At 37.5% G+C, this 13,293-nt stretch overlaps 1 non-coding gene across 1 annotated transcript; it reads right to left on the bottom strand.

Moving 5' to 3' along the window:
* Window positions 1-7,389: 7,389 nt before the first annotated feature.
* On the bottom strand, window positions 7,390-7,497 carry LOC148574601 (small nucleolar RNA R71). The gene has a single exon (XR_015906027.1). It is a non-coding gene; the product is annotated as a small nucleolar RNA R71 (small nucleolar RNA).
* Between the last annotated feature and the right edge of the window lie 5,796 nt (window positions 7,498-13,293).

Raw genomic sequence — 13,293 nt, 5'->3', positions numbered from 1 at the left:
TATAGATTGCTATATATCGTTGAAAAGCTTTGAATGTCAGCTTTCTAATGCAACTGGAAGCGCATCAATTGGACATCTGTAGCTCAAGTTATGGTCTTTTGAAGAAGGCATGGTCGCGCTATTTTGGAGGCCGAAGATGTTCACTAAAGTGAACGTGACGTTCACTTTTCACTAAAGTGAACGTGGCATCCACTTGTTTGAACGCTGGCTGTTTGGAGGCCAAAGTTTAGCGCCAGCTTCTGAGGCCCAAACTTGATGTTCACCCCATACTATTATATATCGTTGAAAAGCTCTGGATGTCTACTTTCCAATTCATTTTAGAGCGCATCATTCCAAGCTCTACAGCTCAAGTTATCCTCCTTGGAAGGTGAAGAGGTCAGATGGCCTTACTGCAGGTTGATACTATGTTCATCTTTGCACTTTCGGGGTAAATTTTCTCCCTCAGATTTAGTGTCCGCCATGCAGTGCCATATATGCTTGGAAATCTCTAGATTCTTACTTTCTAATACCACTAAAATCACCTCATTTGGAGTTATGTAGCTCAAGTTATTCTTATTGGAGTGTGAAGAGGTCAGGGCTGCAAATCCTCTTTGCTCCTTTTGAGCTTAATTGAGCTTAATTTGTGCTTCTTTGCTTCTTTTTCTACTTATTTTCTACAAAGTTTATCAAATCAAAAGATCAAAGAAATATACCATTTAAGCACAAAAGAATGCAATATTTAAGCACTAATCATCAATTTCTTGTATGAAAAAGTATAGAAAAACATGACATGATGACATGTCATCACAACACCAAACTTAAACATTGCTTGTCCCCAAGCAAGAAAAGAATCATGCAGTACATTTTGACAAACCAAGGTGAGAAGAATAGCAAGTTAATATTCATGGTAGGCTAGTTTTCTATGCATGCTACAATCACAAAAGAAATGTAAATGATTGATGCTTCTATCTAGCTCATTTTATGAAATCTTTTCCTTATGTTTCTTCCTTGAAACAAGCTTTTGATTTTCTTATTAGCTTCTCCTTTTGGGTGTTTTACCCCATGAGTTGATAACAAAGCTACGATGCTAAATGCTTTGTTTTCAAGTATTGCCACTTGATACATAAGCACCACAAGTATTGAATTAGAGGACTTCATTAAGCTTATTTGTTTCTTTTCTTGACTCTCTAATCATTGATGCTCAGAACCTTGAGCCTTGAAGGAGTGCTTTTGCACTTGAGCCTAACCTTGACTTCTAAGTGTTTTGTTTTCAAGCTTTTTGCCTGATACATAAACACCACAAGTACTTAACAATGGAATTGTCATTGGTACTCAGAGCCTTCAGCTTTCTCATTCTTTCCCTTTTTTTTTTCTTGCCTTAATTTGCAATTGCTTCTTCAAGGTTTTCATTATTCCAAAAATTTCATAAAATGTCCTAGATGAAAACTTCAATTAAATACATTCAAATGCAATTGAGCAACAATTAATCATTCTAGCCTTCCAATACTTGTATGCACATGCTAAGTTCTTCTTTAATTCCTTTGTTTGTTTATGATCATGATACTTTACTGCTTTGAACTTTACAAAACTCAAGTTGGTAGTCATAGTGGCATAGCAACATGTTACAGATCAAGGTTCAGGCTATGCTTATTCATACACACATGTATACAGAGAAGATAAAGACAATCATGCAATTTAAAGTGCCAGAAACAAATAAGAGGAAAAGGAACTTTACAACCTTATAATTTATCTTTTCTATTGTTGTCATTTTCCTCCCATTCTTCCCCTTTCCCTACCAACTTCATAATGCTTGCTCATCCTCAAGCAACAATTAGGCACTGGTGATGGGACTAAGATGGATCATGAGTGTCTTACACAATGAAATGTTAGTAGTACATGTGTTTTTAGCAAGAAAAATTAAAGATAACCATGAAGGCACAGAGAAACAAAGACATTGTGATTGTAAAAATAAGATGGTGTGCATGATACATGATGAGTGGATAATTTATACCCTTGTTGGCATTGTTTTTACATAGTTATTAGTATGTTTTAGCTATTTTTTATTATATTTTTATTAGTTTTTATTCAAAAATCACATTTCTGGACTTTACTATGAGTTTGTGGGTTTCTATAATTTCAAGTATTTTCTGGATGAAATTGAGGGACTTCAGCAAAACTCTTATTCAGAGGCTGAAAAAGGACTGCAGATGCTGTTGGATTCTGACCCTCCTGAACTCGAAGTGGATTTTCTGGAGTTATAGATTCTCAATTGGCGCGCTCTCAATTGCGTTGGAAAGTAGTCATCCTGGGCTTTCCAGCAATATATAATAGTCCATACTTTGCCCGAGATTTGATGACCAAAACTAGCGTTCAAAGTCAGCCTAAAATTTTCTAGCGTAAAACGCCCAAACTGGCACTAGAATTGGAGTTAAATGCCCAAACTGGCACCAAAGCTGGCGTTTAACTCCTAGAACAGCCTAAGCATGAAAAAGCTTCAATGGTCAGCCCAAGCACACACCAAGTGGGCCCCAGAAGTGGATTTCTACACTATCTGCACTTAGTTACTCATTTTCTGTAACCCTAGGTTACTAGTTTAGTATAAAAACTACATTTAGAGATATACTTTGAGTCTTTTTGACAATCTTTGGACGTTTAGTCCTGAGACCTTAGACTATTTTTTACATTTGGAGGCTGGCCTCACGGCCATGCCTAGACCTTCTTTCACTTATGTATTTTCTACGGTGGAGTTTCTACACCCCATAGATTAAGGTGTGGAGCTCTGCTGTTCTTCATGAATTAATGCAAGTACTATTGTTTTTCCTTCAATTCACGCCTACTTCTTCTCCAAGATATACTCTTGTACTTAATTCAGTTAAGTCATAATGAAGGGGTGACCCGTGACAATCACCCACTATCTTCGTTACTCGCTTAGCCAAGATCCGCGTGCCTGACAACAACAAGCGGTCTACATGATGTTCAACGTAGTCATTGGACGACAGCTAGAGTATATTCTCTTGGATATCTAATACACGGACTGAGTCCATGAGATTAATATCTTCGTGGTATAGGCTAGAACCATTGGCAGCATTCCTGGGATCCGAAAAGTCTAAACCTTGTCTGTGGTATTCCGAGTAGGATCTGGGAAGGGATGACTGTGAAGAGCTTCAAACCTGCGAATGTTGGGGGTAGTGACAGTGTGCAAAAGGATCAATGGATCCTATTCCGACGCTAGCAGGAACCGACAGATGATTATCCATGCGGTTGCTGTACCTTGTATTTTTCATCCGAGACGAGAAATCCGACAGTTGATTAGCCGTGCAGAAACCGTAGAGGACCATTTTCACTGAGAGGATCCTACAGCTGCAAATGGAAGGGGGCACGCATGGTTGGAAGAAGGCAATAGGAAGGCAGAGGTTCAGAAGCAACAAAGCATCTTCAGACGCTTATCTGAATTTCCCACCAATGAATTACATAAGTAACTTTATTTTATTTTATGTTTTATTTATATTTTAATTATCAATACTCATAACCATTTGAATCTTCCTGACTGAGATTTACAAGGATGACCATATCTTGCTTCAAGCCAACAATCTCCGTAGGATCGACCCTTACTCACGTAAGGTATTACTTGGACGACCCAATACAATTGCTGGTTAGTTGCACCGGAGTTGTGAAAAGTGTGAATCACAATTTCGTGCATCAAGTTTTTGGCACCGTGGCCGGGGATTGTTCGAGTTTTGACAACTGATGGTTCATCTTGTTTCTTAGATTAGGTAATCTTATTTTATGTTTAAGCTTTTTATTTTTATTTTTATTTTCGAAATTTTTTTTTTAAAAAAATTACATATGTGTTTTCGAAAAATTCAAAAAAATGTGTTCTTCAAAGTTTTAAGAATGAATTCTAGAGATTCATGAGATATGTTTGAACCTGGCTAGCTGTTAAGCCATGTCTAATCTTTTGGACCGAGATTTTTACTTTCCATTGTAGAAAGGACATGTCTATATTTGTATGCTGAAGCTTGGCTGGCCATTGGCCATGTCTAATCTTTTGGACCGAAGCTTTAGACTAACATTACCGGAATCCTGGAATTCTTATTAAAAATTTTGAATTTCTTTATTTTCTTTTACCCAAATAATTTCGAAAAATACAAAAAAATCAATAAAACCATAAAAAAACCAAAAATTTTGTGTTTCTTGTTTGAGTCTAGTGTCAAATTTTAAGTTTGGTGTCAATTGCATCTTTTTAATTTTTCTTTAAATTTTAAAAAATTTATGCATGTGTTCTTTCTTGATCTTCAAGTTGTTCTTGATGATTTTCCTTGTTTGATCTTTAAATTTTTTTGTTTTGTGTCTTTTCTTGTTTTTCATATGCATTTTTGAATTATTAGTGTCTAAAGTTTAAAAATTTTTAAGTTTGGTGTCTTGCATGTTTTTATTTTCTTAAAAATTTTCAAAAAATATGTTCTTGATGTTCATCATGATCTTCAAAGTATTCTTGGTGTTCATCTTGACATTCAAAGTGTTCTTGCATATTTTTCTTGTTTTGATTCATAATTTTTATGTCATGTGTCATTTAGATGTTTTTCTCTCTCCTCATTAAAAATTCAAAAATAAAAAATAATATGGGTTCAGTTCGATTTTGGTCCCTAACGTAGGGGTTGAAAATTTGTTTCGTCCCCAACTTTTTTTTGCTACAAAATGATCCCAAAAGTTTTAGTTTGTTTTAAAATCGTTCTTTTTACCAATTTATTTTTTTATTACCAAATTACCCCTCATTAAAAAATTATAAAATAAAATAAATAAAAAAAAAGAAGAAAGAAAGGGATACGAGAAGAGGGTGGGGAGAGAAAGAAAGTAGGGGGCGCGAGAAAAAGGGGGGAGGGGGGAGGAAGGGGGAGGGGGAGGGAAGGGGGACCACCGCACCACCGCACCACCACCACCTTCTTTTTCTTTTTCTTCTTCTTCTTCTTCTTCTTCTTCTTCTTCTTCTTCTTCTTCTTCTTCTTCTTCTTCTTCTTCTACTCTCCTCGCCGCCGCCACTGGTCTTCATTACTGCTGCCGCTCTTCGCTGTCGCCGCCGCTCTTTGCTGCCGCCGCTGCTCTGCTCCTCGGGGAAAGGGGGAAGGGAACGCGAAAGGAGAAGAGGGGGGAGGGGGGTTTCGGGAAGAAGAGGGAGAAGGGGAAGGGTCCTCGCCGCCGCCACCGGTCTTCACGGACGCCGCCGCTCTTCGCTCCGCCGCCGGGGTCGCTGCTCCTCGCCGGTTTCTGGTTTCTGGTTTCTTGTGGTTTCTTCTGGTTCTGCTGCTTCTGCATGCTTATGATTATCAATCTGGTTTCTGTGTTGTTGTTTTTCTTTTGATTCCATTATCCATTGAGTTCTAAGTTATGGGTTTTTGTTTTTCTGATTTTGGGTTCTAAGTTTTGATGATGACGATGATTTTGAGTTCTGGGTTGTTGTTCTTCTATTATTGTTGTTCTTCTATTTCTTGTTGTTTTTATTGTTGTTTGTTTGAGTTTAGATGATGATTTTTCTAAGTTCTAAGTTATGATGATGATGATTTTTCTGAGTTCTGAGTTCATTGGTGTTGTTTCTGCTTCTGCTTCTATTTTGCTTTTGTTTCTTATTCTGATTTTTGTCATGCTATGTTGATTAAGTGAATTTCTACTTCTGATTTGGCTTGAATTTGGAATTTTGATGCTGCTTAGATCCATTGTTGTTCTTCTGCATTTGTGCATCTGTTTCTGGTTAACATTGAGGAAGAAGATGGGTGTTAAGGAAGAAGAGGGGAGAGAGGGGTATTTTCGTCCAAAAGACAATTTTAAAATAAACTGAAACTTTGGGGACCATTTTATAGCAAAAAAAAAAGTTGGGGACGAAACAAATTTTCGACCCCTACGTTAGGGACCAAAATCGAACTTAACCCAAATAATATCTTTCCCTTATCTCACTCAAAAAGTTCGAAATTTTGGGTTGATTTAGCCAAAAAGTTTTAAAATTTAGTTGTTTCTTATTAGTCAAGTCAAAATTTCAATTTAAAAATTTTATCTTTTCAAATCTTTTTCATTTTTCTTTCATGTTTTTCGAAAATTCTTTCTTAAAATTTTTCAAAATCTTTTTCTTATTTTTGTTTCATATTTTTGAAATTAATGCTAATATTTAATGTTTTGAGTCAAAAATTTTAAGTTGTTGCTTGCCTATTAAGAAAGGTTCAATCTTTAAATTCTAGAATCATATCTTTTAGTTTCTTGTTAGTCAAGTCATCAACTTTAATTTCAAAAATCAAATCTTTTTAATTTCCTTTTCAATATTTTTCAAAATAAATTTCAAATCATATCTTTTTCAAAATTCAATTTCAAAATCTTTTCTAACTTCTTATCTTTTCAAAATTGATTTTCAAATCTTTTTCAATTAACCACTTGATTTTTTTGTTTGATTTTAAAAGTTTACTATTTCTTATCTTTTTCAAAACCACCTAACTATTTTTTTCTCTCTCTAATTTTCGAAAACCAACTAACAACTTTTTTCAAAAATATTTTTAATTAATTAATTTATTTAGTTTTCATATGACTTTCATTTTTTTTCTTAATTTTCGAATTCTAACTTAATTAATTAATTAAAAATAAAAATATTTTTCTTCTCCCTCTTTTTAAAATTCAAATTTCTTCTCTCTCTCATCTCTTTCTATTTATTTTATTTAATTACTAACACTTCTCTTCTTCTTAAAATTCGAACCCTCTCCCTCTCTCTGTGTTCGAATTCTTCTTATTCTCTCTCTACTTCATTCTTCTATTCTTCTACTCACATAATGGAATCTCTATACTGTGACATAGAGGATTCCTCTTCTTTTCTGTTCTCTTCTTTTTCATATGAGCAGAAACAAGGATAAGGACATTCTTGTTGAAGCTGATCCTGAACTTGAAAGGACTCTAAAGAGGAAGCTAAGAGAAGCTAAAGCACAACACTCTGGAGAGGACCTTACAGAAATTTTCAAAAAAGAAGAAGACATGGCAGCCGAACCCAATAACAATGGTGGAGGTGCAAGGAAGATGCTTGGTGACTTTACTGCACCATCTTCTGATTTCTATGGAAGAAGTATCTCAATTCCTTCAATTGTAGCAAACAACTTTGAGCTTAAGCCTCAATTAGTTTCTCTAATGCAGCAGAATTGCAAGTTTCATGGACTTCCATTGGAAGATCCTCATCAGTTCTTAGTTGAATTCTTGCAAATCTGTGATACTATCAAGACCAATGAGGTTAATCCTGAGGTCTATAGACTTATACTTTTCCCCTTTGCTGTAAGAGACAGAGCTAGAATATGGTTGGACTCACAACCTAAAGAAAGCTTGAACTCTTGGAAAAAGTTGGTCAATGCTTTCTTGGCCAAATTCTTTCTACCTCAAAAGTTGAGCAAGCTTAGAGTGGAAGTCCAAACCTTCATACAAAAGGAAGGTGAATCCCTCTATGAAGCTTGGGAAAGATACAAGCAATTGATCAGAAGGTGTCCTTCTGACATGCTTTCAGAATGGAGTATCTTATGTATATTCTATGATGGTCTGTCTAAATTGTCCAAGATGTCATTGGACCACTCTGTTGGTGGATCTCTTCATCTGAAAAAGACGCCTGAAGAAGCCCAGGAACTCATTAAAATGGTTGCAAATAACTAGTTCATGTACACTTCTGAAAGAAATCCTGTGAATAATGAGATAACTCAGAAGAAAGGAGTTCTTGAGATTGATACTCTGAATGCCATATTGGCTCAGAATAAAATATTGACTCAGCAAGTCAATATGATTTCTCAGAGTCTGACTGGAATGCAAGCTGCATCCGGCAGTACTAAAGAAGCTTCCTCTGAAGAAGAAGCTTATGATCCTGAGAATCCTGGAATGGAAGAAGTGAATTACATGGGAGAATCCTATGGAAACACTTACAATCCTTCGTAGAGGAATCATCTAAATCTCTCATGGAAGGATCAGCAGATGCCTAATCAAGGCTTTAATAATAATAATGGTGGGAAAAATAGGTTTGGCAATAGCAAGCCTTTTCCATCATCTTCTCAGCAACAGACAGAGAATTCTAAACAGAGCCTCTCTGACTTGGCAACCATAATCTCTAATCTATCTAAGACCACTCAAAGTTTCATGACTGAAATAAGGTCCTCCATTAGAAATTTGGAGGCACCAGTGTCAGCTGAGTAAAGAGTTACTAAACTCCTTCCAAGTACTCTCCCAAGCAATACAAAAGAGAATCCAAAAAGAGAGTGCAAGGCCATCAATATACCCCACATGGCTGAACCTGGAGAGAGTCAAAAGGCATTGATTTCCAATGAGGAAAACCTCAATGGATATCCACTGGCCACCAAGGAGTTCCCTAATGAGGAACCAAAGGAATCTAAGGCTCATACAGAGACCATAGAGAGTCCACTAAACTTACTGTTGCCATTCATGAGCTCTGATGAGTATTCTTCCTCTGAAGAGGATGAAGACATTGTTGAAGAGCAAGTTGCTCAGTATCTAAGAGTAATCATGAAGCTGAATGCCAAGTTATTTGGTAATGAGACTTGGGAGGATGAACCTCCATTGCTCATCAATGAACTGAATGATCTGGTTCAATTGAAATTACCTTAGAAGAAACAGGATCCTGGAAATTTCTTAGTACCCTGTACCATAGGCACCATGACTTTTGAGAAGGCTCTGTGTGACTTGGGGTCAGGAATAAACATCATGCCACTCTCTGTAATGGAGAAACTAGGGATCTTTGAGGTACAAGCTGCAAGAATCTCACTAGAGATGGCAGACAAATCAAGGAAACAGGCTTATGGACTTGTAGAGGATGTCTTAGTGAAGGTTGAAGGCCTGTACATCCTTGCTGATTTCATAATCCTAGACATTGGGAAGGATGAAGATGAATCCATCATCCTTGGAAGACCCTTCCTAGCCACAGTAAAAGCTGTGATTGATGTGGACAATGGAGAGTTAGTCCTTCAATTGAATGAGGACTACCTTGTGTTTAAGGCTCAAGGATCTTCATTGAAGAACGGATGCTTGACGGTTTAGAATTCAGAATAAATTTTCGTTGCAAGTATAGTTTCTAAACCGAGTAATCATCCTTTCTTACAAACGTTTTGGTTGTCACAAGTAACACACCCAATAAAATTTATAAACCGAAGTATTCAAACATCGGCTCGTCTTCTCAAGGAATTGCAGGGAGGTGTTCTTATTATTAGTTATAGAAAACAGTATTTTTGGGTTTGGAAAGGGTTGAATAAGGAAAATAAATTGCAGGAATTAATAAATTGATATCTAATAAAACTATTGGCAAGGTATGAAAATTCAGAAGTCCTATCTTAGTTATACTTATGAGAATTAAGTTTAATCCCACTTAGTTAACCTTTACGAAAGCAAGGGAAAGTCAAGTGGACTAATTAATTAGATTCCCAAGTCCTAGCCAACTCCTAAGGAAAGACTAGAGTTAGTGGAATTCCAGTTAATTAGAGAAATTAATCAACAATCATGATAAGTTTGATAACTCAAGAGCCTCCAGTTAATCAATTAAAGCCAAGAATACAAAAATCTAAATAAGAATCATAAATCTGAAATACCTCAATTTATATTAAATAAAGAAAATCCTAACATGAATGGTTCATAAGCCAATTTGGCAACATAAGTAATTAAATAAAAGCATTGAAGTATCTGAAAGTAAAAGAGAAATATAAAGTAAAAGGAATATTGAACCTGAGAGGAAGTTGAAATAATAAGAAATCCTAATCCTAAAACCTAAGAGAGAGAGGAGAGAACCTCTCCCTCTAAAAACTACATCTAAATTATGAAAAGTGAATAATTGAATACATCCCCATGAATGGATGCATTCCCCCACTTTATAACCTCTAATCTGTGCTTTCTAGACTTGGATCTGGGCCAAAAAGGGTTTCAGAAATCGCTGGGAGCGTTTTCTGCAGTTGCTGCATGTGGCGTCTGTCACGCGTCCGCGTGGGTCACGCCGTCGCGTCATCTGGGAGTTTTCCTTGTCAGGCGTTCGCTTTGGTCACGCGTACGCGTTATTTGCATTCTGCTCAAGGCACGCGTCTGCGTCAGTCACGCATTCGCGTCGCTGCCTTTTCGCGCTAGGCATGCGGCCGCGTCGTCCATGCGTTCGCGTCGCTGCCAGTTTCTTCAAAAACTCCATTTTGTGCTTTCCTTCCATTTTTGTATGTTTCCTTTCCATCTTTTAAATCATCCCTGCCTTAGGAGATCTGAAAATACTTAACACACAAATCACGGCGTCGAATGGTAATAAAAAGTAATTTAAAATAACTATTTTTAAAGCATAGGAAACCTGTTTTTCACATATATCACATAATAAGGAAGGGAAAGTAAAACCATGCAATTTCACATGAATAAGTGGGTGAAGGATTGAATAAATCACTTAAATTGAGCACAAAATACATAATAAAATATGGGTTTATCATCCATCTATAACCATGGAGAGGAAGCATGAAAAGCTTCTCTCAATACAGAGTCAAACAGAACCCCCACACTCTACTTCTAAGTTTGGTGTTGGGAGGCCACCATTAAGCTCTGAATCTCTATGAGGCTCTCTAAGAGCTCACTGTCAAGCTGTTGACATTAAAAAAGTGCTTATTGGGAGGCAACCCAATGTTATTTAATATTTATTTTTCTATTGTTATTTTATGTTTTCTTTAGGTAGATGATCATGTGGAGTCACAAAAATAACTGCAGAATTAAAGCAGAATCAAAAACAACATTAAAAATAACACACCCTGGAGGACAGGCTTACTGGCGTTTAAACGCCAGTAAGGATAGCAGAATGGGCATTTAACGCCCAGTCTGGCAGCATTCTGGGCGTTTAACGCCAGAAAAGGGTGTCTGGCGTCTGACTGGCATTAAACGCCAGAAATGGCAGAAAGACTGGCGTTTAACGCCAGAAAAGGGTGTCTGGCTGGCGTTAAACGCCAGAAAGGGGCAGCAGACTGGCGTTTAATGCCAGGGAAGGTAGCAGAGCTGGCGTTAAACGCCAGAATTGCCACACAGAGGGTGTTTAAATGCCAGAATGGTGCAGGGAGCAGAATTCCTTGACACCTCAGGATCTATGGACTCCACAAGATCCCCACCTACCCCACCTCTTCTTCTCTTCTCTTCACATCTTTCCATAACACTCTTCCCCAAACACCCTTGACCAATCCAATCAATACCTCTTCCCCAAACACCATTCACCTATCAAATCCTACCCTCTTCTCCATACTCTCTTCACCACTCGCATCCATCCATCATAAAATCCCACCTACCTCACCATTTAAATTCAAACCATTTCCCTCCCAAACCCACCCCTTCATAACCGAATTCTCTCTCTCTCTCTCTTACCCTATAAATACCCCTCCTTACCACCTTCCATTTCACACATCATACACACTTACCCCCGTGGCCGAACCCACTTCTCACCTCCATCTCCTCTATTTCTTCTTCTTCTCCTCCTTTCTTTTCTCTTTTGCTCGAGGATGAGCAAATATTTTAAGTTTGGTGTGGAAAAATCTCTACTTTTTATTTATTCCATAACCATTAATGGCACCTAAAGCCGGAGAAACCTCTATGAAGAGATGGAGATGGGGATGGAGATGGAGAGATTCATCTCAAAGGTCCATCAAGACCACTTCTATGATGTTGTGGCCAAGAAAAAGGTGATCCCCGAGGTCCCCTTCATGCTCAAAAAGAGTGAATATCGGGAGATCCGACGTGGGATTCAAAGAAGAGGTTGGGAATCTTTCACCAACCCCATCCAACAAGTCGGGATCTTAATGGTTCAAGTGTTCTATGCTAATGCATGGATCACTAAGAACCATGATCAAAGTGTGAAGCCGAACCCAAAGAATTGGCTCACAATAGTTCGGAGGAAATACTTGGATTTCAGTCCGGAAACTGTGAGGTTGGCATTCAACTTGCCAATCATGAGAGGAGACTTCATCCTTTCACTAGAAGAGTCAATTTTGATCAAAGGTTGTACCAAGTCCTCATGGACATCTGTGTGAAAGGAGCTCAATGGAAGAGAGACTCAAGAGGCAAGTCGGTTCAATTAAGAAGGCCTGACCTCAAACCCGTGGCTAGGGGATGTTGGAGTTCATCTAACGCTCTATCATTCCTACTAGTAACCGGTCTAAAGTTACTATAGACCGGGCTATCATGATCCATAGTATCATGATTGGAGAGGAAGTAGATGTTCATGAGATCATATCTCTAGAACTATACAAGGTGGCTGACAAGCCTTCCACTTTGGCAAGGTTAGCCATCCCTCATCTCATCTGTCACCTATGCAATTCAGCTGGAGTTGTCATAGAGGAAGACACCCTCATTTAAGAGGACAAGCCCATCACTAAGAAGAGGATGGAGCAAACAAGAGAGCCCACTCATGGACCTCAACAAGAGCATGAGGAAATTCCTCATCATGAAATCCCTGAAATGCGTCAAGGGATGCATATTCCTCCACATAACTATTGGGAGCAACTCAACACCTCTTTAGGAGATTTGAGTTCTAATATGGAGCAACTAAGAGTGGAGCACCAAGAGCACTCCATCATCCTCCATGAAATCATATAGGACCAAAAGCCCATGAGAGAGGAGCAGCAAAGGCAAGGAAGAGACATAGAGGAGCTCAAGCACTCCATAAGATCTTCAAGAAGAAGAACTAGCCGTCATCACTAAGGTAGACCCGTTCTTTAATTTCCTTGTTCTTATTTTTCTGTTTTTCGATTTCTATGCTTTATGTTTTATCTATGTTTGTGTCTTTATTATATGATCATTAGTGTCTAATGTCTATGTCTTAAAGCTATGAATGTCCTATGAATCCTTCACCTTTCTTAAATAAAAAGTTTATTTTCTGAAAAAGAAAAAGAAGTACATGAATTTTGAATTATATCTTGAGAATAATCTAATTATGTAATGTGGTGGCAATACTTTTTGTTTTCTGAATGAATGCTTGAACATTGTATATTTTTTATATTGTTGTTTATGAATGTTAAAATTTTTGGCTCTTGAAAGAATAATGAAAAAGGAAAAATGTTATTGATGATCTGAAAAATCATAAAATTGATTCTTGAAGCAAGAAAAAGTAGTGAAGAACAAAGCTTGTGAAAAAAATGGCGAAAAAAAAGAGAAAAAGCAAGCAGAAAAAGCCAATAGCCCTTTAAACCATAAGGCAAGGGTAAAAAGGATCCAAGGCTTTGAGCATTAATGGATAGGAGGGCCCAAAGGAATAAAATCTTGCCTAAGCGGCTAAACCAAGTTGTCCCTAACCATGTGCTTGTG

The sequence above is a fragment of the Arachis ipaensis genome, chromosome B2 (genome assembly GCF_059453495.1).
Source record: "Arachis ipaensis isolate K30076 ecotype BB chromosome B2, ASM5945349v1, whole genome shotgun sequence".
In the NCBI taxonomy this organism is placed as follows: Eukaryota; Viridiplantae; Streptophyta; class Magnoliopsida; order Fabales; family Fabaceae; genus Arachis; species Arachis ipaensis.
This window is presented reverse-complemented; position numbering and strand designations above follow the sequence as displayed.